Source organism: Maylandia zebra, linkage group LG22, assembly GCF_041146795.1.
Source record: "Maylandia zebra isolate NMK-2024a linkage group LG22, Mzebra_GT3a, whole genome shotgun sequence".
Taxonomy (NCBI): Eukaryota; Metazoa; Chordata; class Actinopteri; order Cichliformes; family Cichlidae; genus Maylandia; species Maylandia zebra.
The window spans coordinates 19098063-19113740 of NC_135187.1; the positions used below are offsets into that span (position 1 = coordinate 19098063).

The 15678-nt window shown below is 42.2% G+C and overlaps 1 protein-coding gene across 3 annotated transcripts in view; it reads right to left on the reverse strand.

Annotated features, from left to right (window-relative positions):
• Nucleotides 1–15678, reverse strand: part of kcnq4 (potassium voltage-gated channel subfamily Q member 4) — a 52059-nt gene that overhangs the window by 34375 nt on the left and 2006 nt on the right. The window lies entirely within an intron of this gene.

Consider the following 15678-nt stretch of genomic DNA (forward strand, 5'->3'; position numbering starts at 1 on the left):
TGCAGATGCATTAACTCATCCTGGAAGTCTGAGGGTTTTGTTTTTGTTTTACCTCTCATGCGCTACGCACACATATTTTGCGTGCTAATGTAGAGTCAGCGTATTCTGATGGTTTCCTGTGGCTCAGTGTTATGACGATTCATATACAGTATACAGTACGGATGGTTAGAGACTAAAGAAATATGTCTGATGCGGTCAGCTTTTTAAATAGTAAATGGAGTGAAATAATATTATAACCACAGACAGAGGGTCATTTTATGATGTCAGAGTGGTTTCATGGGGGCTGCAAAAGCCTGCGTGTGTATTTTATAACCAGACTTGGATTGATAGAAATTACACATGATTTTCTTTGTGATTGTTGAAATGTTTTCACCTCAAAGAAAATGTTTGTTTTTTAATATCTGGACAATTCAGCATAAAATTGTTTGCACGCTTTATATAAGATTTATGTTCCTGTAGACAAAGAGGCTGGAAAATATAAACTGTGAGATTTATATAAACAATATTAGCAAAAATTATCCACTAAGCTGGAAAAATAGTGACCTGAATGAGCTTATAATCAGGCTTACACACTAACCCACACTCCCACACACACAACCTCCCACTCCAGCCCAACTCACGAGGTCTATTGTCTCCTGAGTGGGTTTTTTTTTCTAATCAATGAAGAGTATTATACAGAACTGAGAAGCAACCAGCATGGAGACAAAGTGCTGAGGGAGCCCTGACATTTAGCTGCTGTATTGTTACCAGGAGCGGGCCAATTAGCACAGAGCCTACAAACCCTTTAGTAGGTGTATGGGCAGCCACTTCACACACCAGTGTGCATCCATAGCGCTGACATTTCACCAACACGAGCTCAGCCTTCACACAGCTTCCATCGGAGGGGCTGGAGGTTGATTAAGGGTGCTCACTGAAACCTTGTTTTTGAACAAACAAAACCTGGATATCTTGAAAACTTCTCCTAGAAGAGAAATTAGTCTTGCTCAGAAAACCACCGACTTCACAGGGGTTTATTGGGCATACATCCTCGTGACTCAAAACACATGTTCACACTACTCTACAGATACCCCTGCCCCCCTTGACCGAAGCTATGACTGAATTTCAGGCCAATCATCATTACTCTGTGACACGTTTAATTTGGTTACTACGGCAGCGGGGATCTCCAGAGATGGATTACAAAGGGTCAGGGGCAGCTCTCAAGGATTGAGAAACAACACAAAGAAAGCTGTGACTGTAACATTTGAACTCGGTGTAATGGGATTGAGGCAAAGAGTGTGAGAAAGTGAAGACAGGTGGGACACAACTGAGGTGGTCAGCAGATCTCAAGGAGCTGATGGGATTTAACCAGAAGTAAAGCTGGGGCCACCATTACCAAGATTTGAGCACATTTAGAGAACTGCAATATGAGCAATGACCTCATCTAAAGTCACACAGGTTTGTTAATAATACTTTGTTGGGTCTGACCCTAAATTAGTGCAAATGTCATTATATCTATTAAATTATATATTTGTCAGTATATCAGTCAGGCTCATCAAGGTAACTACCATTTATTTCACATTTCCTCATCTGTAAGTGCTTTGACCTGATAGCCACACAAACATGACCTACAACAGACTACTCCCATTAAGCAAAAAAATAAAAAATAAAAATACAAACATGAATTCTTTGAATAAACAGGAACTTTAAAAAAATGCATTTATCCACTGCTTTGTTTAGTTTTATTTTTTAAAGGAAAGGGCAGTTACAAAAACGTGGAGTGAGGGAAAACCAGAGCAATGGCGTGCAGTAAAACCATCCCGCAGGAGCTAAACTGGGTAGTGACACATTATGTGTCTTAATCACGACTGACTGCAGGAAAGGCCCGCACTCCAACTGCCTCCAGCAACTTATTCACTGAGAAACAGCATAATATTTTGGCCATCTATTAAATTGACACAAAAAGACAGCTACAGGTTTTCCACGTCAAATGAAGGACGCGCTGTCTCAATGCTGCTGCATGCTTTGCACTCCTACTTACTATTTTAAAGGCAAATATGGCTCCATGCAGCGCAGCGAGTAGCCAGATGGTGTTCATATACCAGTAAAAATCTATACACTCATCAATCAATATTCATTTCTAATAAGCACCCAAATGGACATGGGTGATTTTAAACAAATGCACTGTCAAAGCCAACATTTATAGCCTATAGCACATTTGAACACAGAAGTCGACCCAAAGCGCTTTAGCGACCGGCACATTTACATCCCACGACCCATCACACAGCGCTGCACAGTGCACTACTGAAGCCTACCTAAGGTGTCATGGGGCAAGAAGCAGGGTACACCCTGCACAGGTTACCAGTCTAGACCAACACATAGAGGCATTCACACTTGCATTCATACCTATGGTCGATTTAGAACCACCAATTAACATAACATCCATGTGTTTCGACTGTGGGATTGTAATGTCTCTCTGTAATGAGTTTAGATCATTCTGCTAGTTTAGTCTGAACAAACTAAAAATGATTTCAAATGCATTAAATTGTATCACAATTAAAAATGCCGAATGATAGTGGCCTCTCAGTTGAAATGGGACAGACGGGTAGCAGCTATAGGTGTGATGAGTTCTCTAATGAAAAACTAGAGTCTGTCTCACTATTCCTTTATTAATGTCGGTTCTATTGTTTTTATGGTTAAACACATGTATCCAGGTCGCATCACACGGAGGGGCTGCGCTGTGTTACTCCTCAGCTATCGCTTGCTGTCACACCGAATGTTTCTTTGTGTGCCTCTGCGTGGCTTTGTGTAACTGTCAGTGTCTATGTGTAATTTTAGGACAGAGTCCAGAGCCATTTGAAAAAGGCTTATAGTACATCACCCTCCAGTGAAGCTATTTTCCACACAGACACATCACACATATGCAGGGACTTTGCCATTTTCCATAACGACTTCCTGAGTTGCGCCACTAGCTACAAACATCTTTGGCAACACTGAGAGGTTTAACACTGGGCTGGTTATAATTTCTCATTGTACACTGAGCAATATCACAATCTGAGCCAGTGGGTAAAAGAGCACAGTGAGTGCAGGCTGTGATACTTGTAGGGCGAAGGGCACCGCTCCTCACTGTACTACTTCGAGTAAACAGATGCTGATTAAATAAACACCAAAACCACTCCGTGAAAACTGTTGACCTTTGTTGAACGAATATAGCGAAGGCAGGATGTGTGCACTACTTTAACTTTTACTTTCTCTTACATTTATCTAAACTATGAGCAGTGTAGTGTTATTTTTTTCCCTCTGACACACATCCCTCTACAGACTAACAAAAACATGAAGCAGGATGGAAAGCAGTCATCAAGCTCCCACTGTGGGTCCAACACACAGAGTCCCTCCTTCATGTTGCTGGGATGGAAATGCAAACACAAGTAAAAAAAAACCCGAAACTCAACATTTCTCTTCACGTTAATACAGAGGACTGATTATGTGATGCTGCTGAAACAGAAATACGAGAAAGTTATGTTTGGAGTAACTTTATCCGTAGCTGCTCCGTGACTTTCAATTTTGATCTTTTTCTGACTTGTTCACTCTCCCCTGCTCTTGAGAACGGACCACTTTCAAGCCTCTTAGTTACACATGTTCCCCCTCTTTAACTCATTACAGCCAATTAGATGATAGCGGAGTAGATAACCCTCGTCTGCATTATTCATTCCTATACTGAACCTCAGCATACCTCCACATTACTCCAGCTCTCCTGCCACCCAGACGTGGTCGGTTGCTCTTCTTTCTCTGTTATCCCTTCAGATTCTCCCTCAAACTGCCGACACTACAGATCTCTGTACTGGGACCAGTAACTATGTGCAGTGCCAGTTTTGCTAAGCATGGCACAGTCAGTGAAGAGGCTGCATAGTAAGCTGTGAAGCTTATGTTACATTGTAGCGCTTAATTTGTGCTGAATCAAATTTGAATGAAATTAGAACAGGATTCATTACATTAATGTTTAAAAATAATTTCAGGTTATGAAAATTGCCCTGAGCTTAACGACTTAACCTCTGCAGCTTCTGGGAACACATACTGGCACTGTAGGGTGTGCATATAACTATAAGTGCATATTATTTATGGGCGCTCGAATAACTTGATTCTCCAACACATCAATGTAAAGCTCTATACTTTAGTCTGAGATGGTCAAGTGTTCTCAGCCTGATGCCACTTAACTTATGTTGTCTTTAGCGCTGCGTTCCATTTAACTTGGAAGTCAGATGCTGGAACTGTAGCATGTTCACGGCTAGAGCCTGGTCATTGTTCCACGTGTGGATCATTGAGCGAGCCACAAATTCTGCACACGGGCAGCACAAAGTTTTACAGTTTTACTACTGTTTACATGCACTGCTGCCATCTTGGATTGTGAAGATGGGTCTGGTGTTTCTTCTCCTACTCCAACTACCAACTACCAAGTTGGAAATCTGACTTGAGGGGCTATCCCAGTTGAATATTCGCACACCAATAAGGCAGAAAACCAGCTGCTTAATATTTACAGTTCTCTAGTGCTACCAAACACAACTTTGAACCACTTGAACCAAACTGGAAAGTGGATTTCTGGGGGAGTCCTGTGGTGTACGGCAGCCCCTGTGGCTCCTCTGACTCTTTGTTGTGTTTCTCGAGCTTGGCTGGCACTGTTTTTTGTAGTGTGACAGGGCACACTGTCCTGCAGGGGAAGCGGTTGTCCTTACAATAAGAAGGTGTGCTCGGTCTCCAACAGTGATGGGTGGCAGATGTCAAAGCAACATCCAGATAGATGCCAGGACCCAAAGCTTCCCAGCAGAACGCTACAGTGTAGCAAACCTATTACTGTTACTGACGTCACGCATCAGCAGTTTTAACGTTTCTTTCTTTCTTTACAATTTTATTTTATCAGAACATAACACTTTCAGTGAAATCGTGCTTTTGCTGGTCCTGTAAACGAGTCATTTAAAAAATCTTGTAACATAAGAATTATAAAGGTGATTATAGAGCAAAAATGGAAAATCTTTACATACATTCATTTACAGATTTGACAGCTTAGTGTGGATTTCTGATCGCACAGCTTCGTGTCGTATTCTTCCTGCTCCCCTCAGTAATGTTAACTCTGGCGCACTGCTTGCACATCACAGGAAACCACAAGGTCTGGCAGTCGGAGGGCAAAATGATTGAGTGTGCAAGAGACAGCGAGAACGCTAAGAAGAGATGGAGGATGGGAGAGGGAGAATAGATATAGTACAGTAATATATATTAAGATAGGAGGAACTGCGCTGACCACAAGGAGTTAGTATCAGTCAGACAGCAAGAAAGATAATGAGAAAAAAATAGTAGACAAGAGACAGAAAGTGGTGGCTGAATAATGGATTGGACAGACGAGAGACAGCGAGACAAGGAGATCCAGAATGGAAAAGAGCTAGCCATCGTCTGTGAGGTCTCATCACACACTTGCTGACATTGCTTTAATCTCGGGGCCAAGACAAGACCAGAGAGTCCGCACACACTCGCACACACGCATGCATGCATGTAGAGACAGATTTACTGTTTCCCTGTGTGTGTGTGTGTGTGTGTGTGTGTGTGTGTGTGTGTGTGTGTGTGTGTGTGTGTGTGTGTGTGTGTGTACAGCAGTAGTTCTGAAAGCTGTTTTTGCAAAGGAAGTGTGAAAAAAAACTTCAAGTCAGTCAGTCCTGCATGACATCAAAACATGCAAAAATGAGGACAGTTTGATTTGGCAGCTTTATGTTCATGTTTGCTTTTAACCTTTTGCGAGAAAACATGTTTTGACATCTTGCGTCATCAATAATCATTCATTACCTTCAACTGCTGAAAAGAAGGGGGAGTGAATCAGGGGGTGATAGAAGCCATGAAAGCAGCTGTAGATGCAGAAGAGCATCTATAGCTTGTGGGGTCGTGGAGAGGGGGCGAAGAGCTTGAAAACAGGGGCAATCTGAAAATTCTCCCCTCCTCCTCAGCTTACAGTGGGACTCGTTGACACAGAATCACTTCACGTAGCGCGTAACGAGCAGAAAGAGGTTAAAAAAACAGATAATATGGAACTGAGAAGAGGCCCAAAACGGAAGCAAAACTTGCTGATGAAGAGACGAAGATAAGAGAAGCAAATATATCACAACAGGAACTGAAAAAGTAACCGTTGAACAGGAAACAAAGAAAATGGTGCTGTGATCGAAGGAAGCAGTTGCAAATAAGATATTTGAGAGCAGTGGCAGGGTGTAATGGAGGTAAAGAAAACAATCTCACCAGACTGACAGCCAGCATGGCGTAATTATGGCTTCCTCGTTAACATTTGATTATTGTTTATGGTGTGCCCACAGCACCGCTAACCAGGCCTTCACACACACACACGTGCAGGCAAACCCACGCACACGCTCTCCATAAACACACACTTGCATGAATGCACACGTCTTGCAAAAGTGCCAATCAAGACTTCTTCTGACAGCACGCGCTTTCAACCACATGAGCAATGACACACACACAGCTGTACCCGGCTTTTTGCACACAAGGCAGGCCTTATAAATACTGTCTTACATTGTGATTTTGTTTGAGCTCCATCTCCATGGTGCTGCTTCCTCACATGTTTATAGTGACTGCCATTATAAATTAAGATGATCTTAACAACTCTTAAGCTGGGCTGTGCATGCGGGTGCAGCCAGGCAGGGTCAACAGGAGAAAGAAATAGAGAGAGAGACACGGGCTATCCCAGCCTTTACAAGAGACAGAGCAGAATGAGAAGAGAGGGGGGAGAAAAAGAAAGGCCAAGGTTCATCCCAAACAGCAACAGCACCTTTATAATCATACATACAAATCAGGCATGCCTGCACAGTTACACTGCCTCCGCGTCCTGAAAACTACAGGTTATGCCTGATTGGTTCAAGTTACAAACACGTGGAGAGAGGCTAAAATCTAACACCAGCAGCCAGAGAGACATGGCGTGATATCCCGAAGATGCTTGTGACCGAATTGCATCCATGAGACATCCATCCATCTCTTCTGTGCAGGGATGCACATCATGAACGAGAACGTGTGAGAGCTTTATTCAGTATTCTGATGATAAGGACTACAGAATCAGAAAATTCTGACTTTAAATATGAAATAAAACATATTAAATTTGTGAAGCACAGTGAAGAGAGCACTGCTGGCTCGCAAGAAGACGGTTCCTGCTTTGAAGCGGCCGGCTGGCCTTTCTGTGGGGAGTTTCCATGTTTTCCCTGTGCCTGCGTGGGTCCTCACAGTGCAAACACACGCATGCTGGTTTAATTGATCACTAAGTTGGCCACAGGTAATGTATGTAATTGGAGTTGTATAACAAGAAGCTTTTGCTGTACATTTTCATTTCACTTCCTTTGGTCCAGTCTCATGGCAAATTGACAAATGAATTTAACAGGACGTATATTTGATGTGTACAGTTTCCTCAACTGGCCGTTGTATCTGAACCTAAAGCAAGTTTAATCACATCATTTTGATGCCTGGCCCTAACAAAGCGCCTGGCGCTTTTTGAGTGAACAATATTTTCAAAATAAAAGGATGCAAATGTAAAACTCTGTCCTCTGTAGGACTCACACAACAGTCTCCAGTGTGAACAGTGAAAGCTTTCACGCCACCCACAAATGCAATGAGCCTCTAAATGCAGACTCATTCATCCTTCAAAAATGGAAATATTCATTTTGTGTGTATGGACACAAACCAGGAGACCGGTCAGATATAAATATATGTTATGGGCCACAGAAATAAGGAGGGGAAATTTGTGCCCAGCAAAATAAAAAAAGCTGGGAAGTTCACGTCCAGAAATATGAAACAACAGATTTAAAGTCTATTTCAAAAACCTCTATGAGGCTGGGTTGCTCCCTCGCCAGCAGTTAAAGTCCTCACCCCTATCTGCCTTCACTTATCCATGAATGTCTCAGTGCTGCTGAAATTAATTCAGTAAATAAGATAAGGAGACACGGGCAATTCCACATTTTATATAAATTAACATGTTAATCTCTTATCAGCGGTTAGCTACAGTTAGTTTCCACATTATTCACCATCTGCTGATCATCTGTGGTGCGCTGGTACAGCCACCCATTAGGCTGAGGCTTTAAGTGTGCTGCCGAGAGATAATGGCTAAAGCTATTGATTTATTTTTGACTTGCTTTATGGTCTTCGCAGCTGCTGGCGACACACAGACCCTGCTTCCTAAGCACTCTAAACACTCGCACCGAATACCTTTATGGACACATTCAACCTGCTCACTGCATTCACTGAAATCGCCAGGACTTGCAATCGCAGGAGAAAATCACCCCGAACTTGGGTCCGCGTTCACACACTGAGCAAGCTGGGACTGTTGCTGCGCAGAAGGTGCACGGTGCTTTTGTGCACAATCATATTTAAAGTAAGTATATTCAGTGGATAACGGCCGGTGATTTTAGAGAGCAGCTTTCACATGGCTGGTTGAATTAGAAACCGGTGGCGTGCAGCTTTAATTAAAATCAGGGCAAAATGCGAATGAGGCTCAGAGAACAAGGAGGTGTTGGGTGAAAGAGAAAAAACTATGTTTAAATCTAATGTAAATCAGAATTAAATTATTAAAGTCTCGTAACAACTTTGTCACTTGTCTGTTGACATGTTTAAGTGTGGCTTCAGCTTTTTCCACATACGCCCTTCAAGTGAGTAATCTGACATCTAATAATTAACTCATCATACATGTGATGGAATGTGGAAATCCAACTGAAGCTAGCCCACTTAACTTCAATGTGTGCATAGAAATGTATCTGCACATAAAGAAAGAGGAACACTGTTATTTATTAGGCACCAACATTAATTTTAAAAGAAGACTTGCTCTTAGCGGTAATCTAATATTCATGTTTCAATTAAAATAGTTACATTTACACTGACGATCATCCTAAGAAGTAGGAGTGGTGTGTTCTGAATTCAGTGACTACAGGGGTAACAACAATCCCAGACAACTGCTCAACCCCCCCCCCCCCCCCCCCCCCCCCCCCCGCCCCCGCCACCTACTGCATTTTGGTTTGAATAACAGCTACAGTAAAATGACATCTCAATTTGTCAGTATTTGCAGCTCTGGTAATATGTCTACTTGAGCAGATTCACCACCTCTGCAGAAATTACTGTTACTATACAGTAACAGTAATTTCATTGTGTACTGAGACATACAGCAAACTGGAGCTAGGAGGCCGTCTTTGGATTTTCCTGGCTGTCAAAGCAGAACTGGAGTGTTTAGAGGGTCTTGAGTAATCAAAATAAACTCTTGGCATTCCCCTCAGAATCCTCCTGTCTAAATGCTACAGTATTCCTGGCACACTTCCGCGGCAATAACATTACATAAACACAGATTACAGCAGATTAGATGGTGTCAACACCCCTATTAGTCAGTTATCTCCAAGAGAATAAAACAAAATCAGTGTCGGTGGCTCAAGGTCTCTGCTGTGTGTGTGTGTGTGTGTGTGTGTGTGTGTGTGTGTGTGTGTGTGTGTGTGTGTGTGTGTGTGTTGGGTTTCACCTTCAGTATTTTGACATGTTTTGCACTGCTGAGTAAATAAGCAGCAGTAGTTTGTTTTCGCACTGACCATAATGGTATGTGTGTGTGTGTGTGTGTGTGTGTGTGTGTGTGTGTGTGTGTGTGTGTGTGTGTGTGTGTGTGTGTGTGTGTGTGTGTGTGTGTGTATTTGCACTTGTCCTGCTCCTTGGTGGAAGTGAGCACAGGGAGCAGGGCTGGTTATTGGAGGGAAATCTGACTCCTGATCAGCCATCCCAGGACAGACAGTCCCCTCCCCAGGGGAGACACATTTTGCCCCGAAAGGAGAAATTAATACAGCAACTAACCTCCACTTTCCTCTCTCTCCAGCTCACTGCCTTCCACTTTTCCTGTTTCTACCTCCACACAGACACTAATCACATGTCCTGATACAAGCTCTTTCTTCCTCTGAAGGACGATCAGGCTATGAACACCAACGTCTTTCTCTGACTCTCCAAAGCACGGGTGTTTTATTTTTATTCATTTCAGCTGTTTTGGGGGTATGCACTGTGTGTCCTCTCATATTTTTCAAGCCAACCTTTAGCATATCAGTCACCAACAGCAAGCATCTGCCAAACTGGCATTGTCCTTGAGCAACATTTTATACCTCAGCCAGCCGTAGCTGTTGAAGTAGGGGACAAGGGGAAACAGAATTTTCCTACAGGGATCAATATAGTATCACATTATCACTATTAGCATTCATTCTTAGCAACCAGAATGAATCTCTCTCCTGCTTCTTCCTCCTTCTTGCCCTCTGTCGCACGCTGCTGCTGTCAGTGGGTACCCAGCCGCTCGGTGGAAAAATAAACCCAAGGATGTTAAAGCAGTTGCTCCAGAATGTGACAGGCCTTTGAAAGAGACGTCAGGACACATGACGGGAGAACTTCAGAGAAGCCGAGGTCCACGTGGGCTAGGTGTAAAAGGGCTGGGGAAGACCTCGTAACCTTTAAAGCATGAAAGGTCAACATCGAGTAACACGGCAGCACGTTCTTTGAGTGTCACGTGGATTTTTACATCTCAATACATCAAAATAAAAATTTTAAATATGGCCATCGAGGATTCGCCTGAACAAAATGAAAATATGCATTATTCCTTAACAGGAATTCAGATCTGAGAGGAAGCCTTGACAATTTGAGTCTGTCTGTTAGCTTTCTATGTATTTCAAGGGGAGAATGAAGGGCTGTTTTTAGATGTTTTTCTATCATCATTTTTGAGGGGCCAATTTAAAAATCCATTATCCAGAAAACTGCTTGAGCTAAGGCCTTTAATTTTTTCTATGGTAAATATCTGGTGCTATGTTATTCTGTAGCTATGGACAAAAAAAACAGGAAGCTTGAATTCACTAAAATATTTTGATGGTTTACCTCTCACAGCAGATTTGGAGGCCTGCAGAAACGACAACTTTGCAAATGCGGGACTGATGTTTTGATTACAGCTTCTCATGTATAAGGCACAATATCTTCTTTAAACAGTCCAGATGACAAACAGTTGTTCTTACAGGAAGCCAGGCCACCCCAGATCACACTGATCTCCAGTTGAAATGACCACTTGCATTTCCCCAAAACAGCCTTAAAAATATCAAGAACACAAAGCAGACAAAATCCTTTTCTCCGAGTTCCTGTCCAATGAAGTTACTCTGGGCTTAATCTGATTAGCAGCTCAGATGGCTTTTGGTTCCTCCTTCAATCAAATCAGAGGAAATGCAAAAGATGCTCTTTCAGAGAAGCACAGCAGAAGCCGTGTTTTAGGGGGGCCAGAGTCTAAACACGAGACAGAAAACAATACAAGAAGAAAGCTTCCCCTTCATACATCATCGATGCAGGTTTCAAAATCTTCCATGTTTTGCTAAAAGGTGACAAATTTCGCCGTTCATCGAATGATTCGAGTGGCAATCAGATTATGATTCTTCTTGTAAAATGTCAGAAAATAGAGAAAATCATCATTTCCAGTCTGGCCAAAATCCAAAAGATAATCACTTTTAGTTTATCGTGTTAAAGAAAAACATTAAGCTGTCACACGAGACAGGAAGCCAGTTATAAACACGAGAAGTTTGATTAATTAATTGACAAATGTCTTGAATTATTGACTCAAATTTATGTATTTACATATGTATCCTTCCCATTTAAGCATACACAGAAAGGAGGAAAGGAGATGATGAAGACGTGAGGGAGGGGAAGTCGGCCAGTGCTGCAAATAAGATGTTGCTGGCACAGGAATAAAGGGAAGCATGAAAGGAGACACAGACAGAGTGAAGGAGGAGAAATTCTTATATTAGATCCTTATACAGATATTCCTAATGGAGCAGAATTTGCACAACTTGCTGAGGTGAACACATTAAAACAAAAGCAGCACTAAATGAACACCAAGCATCTAATCTGCAGCCCCGAGCAGGTTAAAAGTGCAGCGTAGCTCTCTCCCCACACCATTTCACAATGGCACTTCGCTCTGGTGAGACTTCCCTCTCACCTTTCTTTCTCTCTTCCTTAGTCATCAATAAAAAACACTTTTGTGTGCAAGCTAAAAATGCAAACAACCTACAAAAAGCAATTTTCCAGCATTACTCAAACTATTAATAATAAAAAAAGGTCCAGCATCAAACGCATCAGTGGCTCTTTGGAGGACGGCAGAGGGCGGCGATTTTAGCGGATTTTGTGTCGCGTGGTTGAAAACCTGGGGGGGAAAAAAGACCACACGGTTTCCCTGAGCCAGGTGAGAAAGTAGATTAGCTGGCTCAAAGTGGCTTCAGAAGGAGGCAAAACTGCAAGAGTCGACGGATAGAGGGAGCACATTCAATCAACAAGCTGTCTGAGCTAAATGAGTTTAATAATGTCACAAAGGCAATTCACCTTTAGTTGAAAAAGCTTGCGAGATCCATTCGGTGTGGAGCTGCTCTGTTTACTGAAAAGATGTGTGAAAAATTAACTATAGCCACACAGGCGCTCTGGGTAAACATCGGTGGAGAGGTTATGGAGAGCATTAGGCCGTATCTCCCTTAACATCTATAAATAATGTGGCTTTAGGCTCAAGCTTTCATAAACACACACCATCACTGATGCTTGTGCCATAAAAGGTTGCAGTAAAGATATTCATACATGGCGTGGAGTCTCGGTGGTTCATCTGACAAAGATTAAGCTTGCTTTGGAAATGATTGTTTACAGATCTGATAGATTAACGATCATTTCTTTAGAAACATTAACATTTGCAAGAGTAAAGTGAGCTCCTTTCAGATGTAATTTAATGTGGGTTAGAAGAAAGTCATCTTAAAAGGATTCAATTTTTTTTTAAAAAGGAACGGTAAAGCAGGAGAGGCTTTTGAAAGAGAGCCTTTGAAAGGCCTACGAGTACTTCTCCATAATTTCTTTCACCTGTCTTTCCTTGTTAGTAAAGTCCACAGTTTCACTTTGTGTGCTTGACTGGATATTTTGAAAGCTAGTGTGGAAATTTGACATCTTTTCATCTTTACAAATAAAAAAAGTCTTTCAAGCAGTTATTGTAATTAGGTTGGGAGCAAAGAAGAAAGGCAGGTGGACTTAAATATGAGTTACATATTTAGAGGTCATTTTTATCCTGCAAATGACTGCTAAAATAAGCCTGGTGATTCCCCTTTGACTTCATCAGGGTTTGTTTTGTTTCTAGGACTTGACAAAGCATCTGCAGAGCAACAAAAGGTATTGTATTACTGTTTTCACAGAGTGCACTTGAGCAAAGCCAGAAAAGAGAGGAGAAAGTGTCTTTTAACCTGCTAATAGTCCTACACAGAGCGTTTGCAAAGAGGTCTCATTGAAGCAACTACTTGCTCAAACCAAAACCTCCATGTGATATTTTTCCTGCACATTTCTGCTCCTTCACTATAGGACATCAATAATACATGACCGGTATATTTTTGCCCTCCTTCGAGCCAATCAATCACTCTGGCTGGCCAATGCTCAGTCCATCCTCACACACTCTTTCTGTATATTAAGAATGAAGTCCGAATGCTGCACCAAACCAGAGACTTAAGATCGAGCACAGAACTGTGCAAAAGTCTTGAGCCACCTTCCATTTATGTATAGTTTGCTAGAAAAAAAAACGTGCAGATGTGAAAACATGCAAACGGGCCTTGTATGGCATGCTTACATATTACGTAAGGCAAAAAGAGAGTTTGTACAATTCAAATGAAAGTCATTTTGCCCTAATGAGTCATATGTCAACGATAAGTGCCTTAATCCCCAAGAAGAAAATCACATATATATATATGTGTGTAATACTGGGTTTCCACAGCACTAACAGACCTCATGTGTTGGCGCTGGCTAAAATATCTCCCTGTTTTCTGGGAAACTGTGATGGGACATTTACACAATTTTAGCAAAATAAGCAATTTTTTTGAAAATCTTACAGGCTAATTAATTACAAAAGCAATCATTAGTGACAGTATTAACGAATAGGCTTCTTGTCAGGCAGCTGGTCTTTAACAGAGTTAAACACATTGCAGCTGAAATAAAGCTGTGGGACTCAAAGGTGTCAAAGAGGTCTTGAGCTTTGACAGTGAGTAAGGGAAAGGCTATCAAAGGGCACGCCAAACTTAACACGGTTCAAAGGCTCCACTCACCATTTGAACCAGAGCCTCTGCAAGAACCTGTCTGCCGTCTACACAACCGACCAAATTTACGAGCAAAGGAACTCTCTCTGTGTTTATTACAGAACTTTCCATGAACGCTATAATCCCTTTTAACAAATTCCTGCCTTAACGCCCTTTTTTTATTTTATTAGTAAGCACAAAAAAAAGAGATTTGATGAGATGATAGAAGAGGAGAGCAAAGGATGGAGAGTAGAAGAGAACTTTTTGTCAGCTCTGAATCAGCAGCTGTTACACCTGCAGGAGAGAATGTGTAAGAAATGTTTTCTCCATCCCACACACTCAAGATCCAGACATTTACAACACTGTAACCAAAACCTTTAAAAGGCAAGATTTAAAGAGCAAAATCTCTCTCTGTGTATGTTCGCAGGTTTGACAAGCAGAGGTGAGGAACTTGTGGGACTTCATGTGAGGAGTCATTACAGTGGAGACCTGCTTCAATGCTTTTCCATGCACACTCCAACAGCTGCAAAGAGAGGCCCTCTAAGCAACACATCTGTTCCAGGGTCCCCTGTTACAACACAGGATTAATTAAAGGATCAAGGGAAAGTTAGCACAGCACCCTACACAGCAGTGTATAGCTCAATTTAATTACAACAGATCAACACAGCCTTAATTGAGCTTCGTCGTACAAAGAGTTTTCTTCACACAGTTATCCTCTTGGAGAGCAACACACATGTAATTAATCAAAATAAATGCCCAGCTGAGAAGGATGAAGTACCGTGGGAATGATGCGCTCAGGTAGACATATGTGCAGCAAATATATTTCACGTCTTAGTGCAAGGCTTCTTGAAAAGCTTTGCACATTTTATTCTCAGGTACATTCTGCAGTCAACGTAAAATAGGCCGCCACAGGAGCAACTCGCTTCCAAAATCAGCTTTGAGGCCGTGACATCTGAAACTCGATCTGGGCACCTCCGAGTGCCTGCTTTGCCTCTCTAACAGAGAAATAACAACAATGGCAGAGCCACGATTCGCTCCAACACCCCAGTAATGTCAAGGAGAATGTCACAGGCTGCCACCCTGTAAAGGCCATCGCTCTTAATGAGTAACACATCAGGTGGAAGAGGTGCATGACACATAGTCCCGTGTGTGCTGGAAATGCATGCTCACAGTCCTGTAGCAATGGCATAAGAAGAAACAAATGGAGAAAAGTGAAGTGGGTTAAAGTGTTGCTGTAGCATTTACTGACGTGCTCTTGTTAATATACAGACAGTATAGGATGTGGACATGTGAGAATCACTGCCCTGAAGTGGGATTTCCCTCTGTTATAAACACATGATGGCACCGGCAGGCAGACAGCTGCACTCTTCTAAACAACGACGCAGAAAGCACGACCCGGTCCGAGGAGCTCCCATACATGAAGCTCTGTCCACTACATGCCAGCCGCAGACACAGCTGGGAGACAGGTGCCGGTGCACAGCTGCCCTATGCTTGACTTAAAAAGACGCTCAAATATAGTGAGACATTTAGGCTAACACATATATGCAGCTTTGAATTCAAATTGAAGAGAAGTGAAGAGGGTAAAAACCAGACTCAG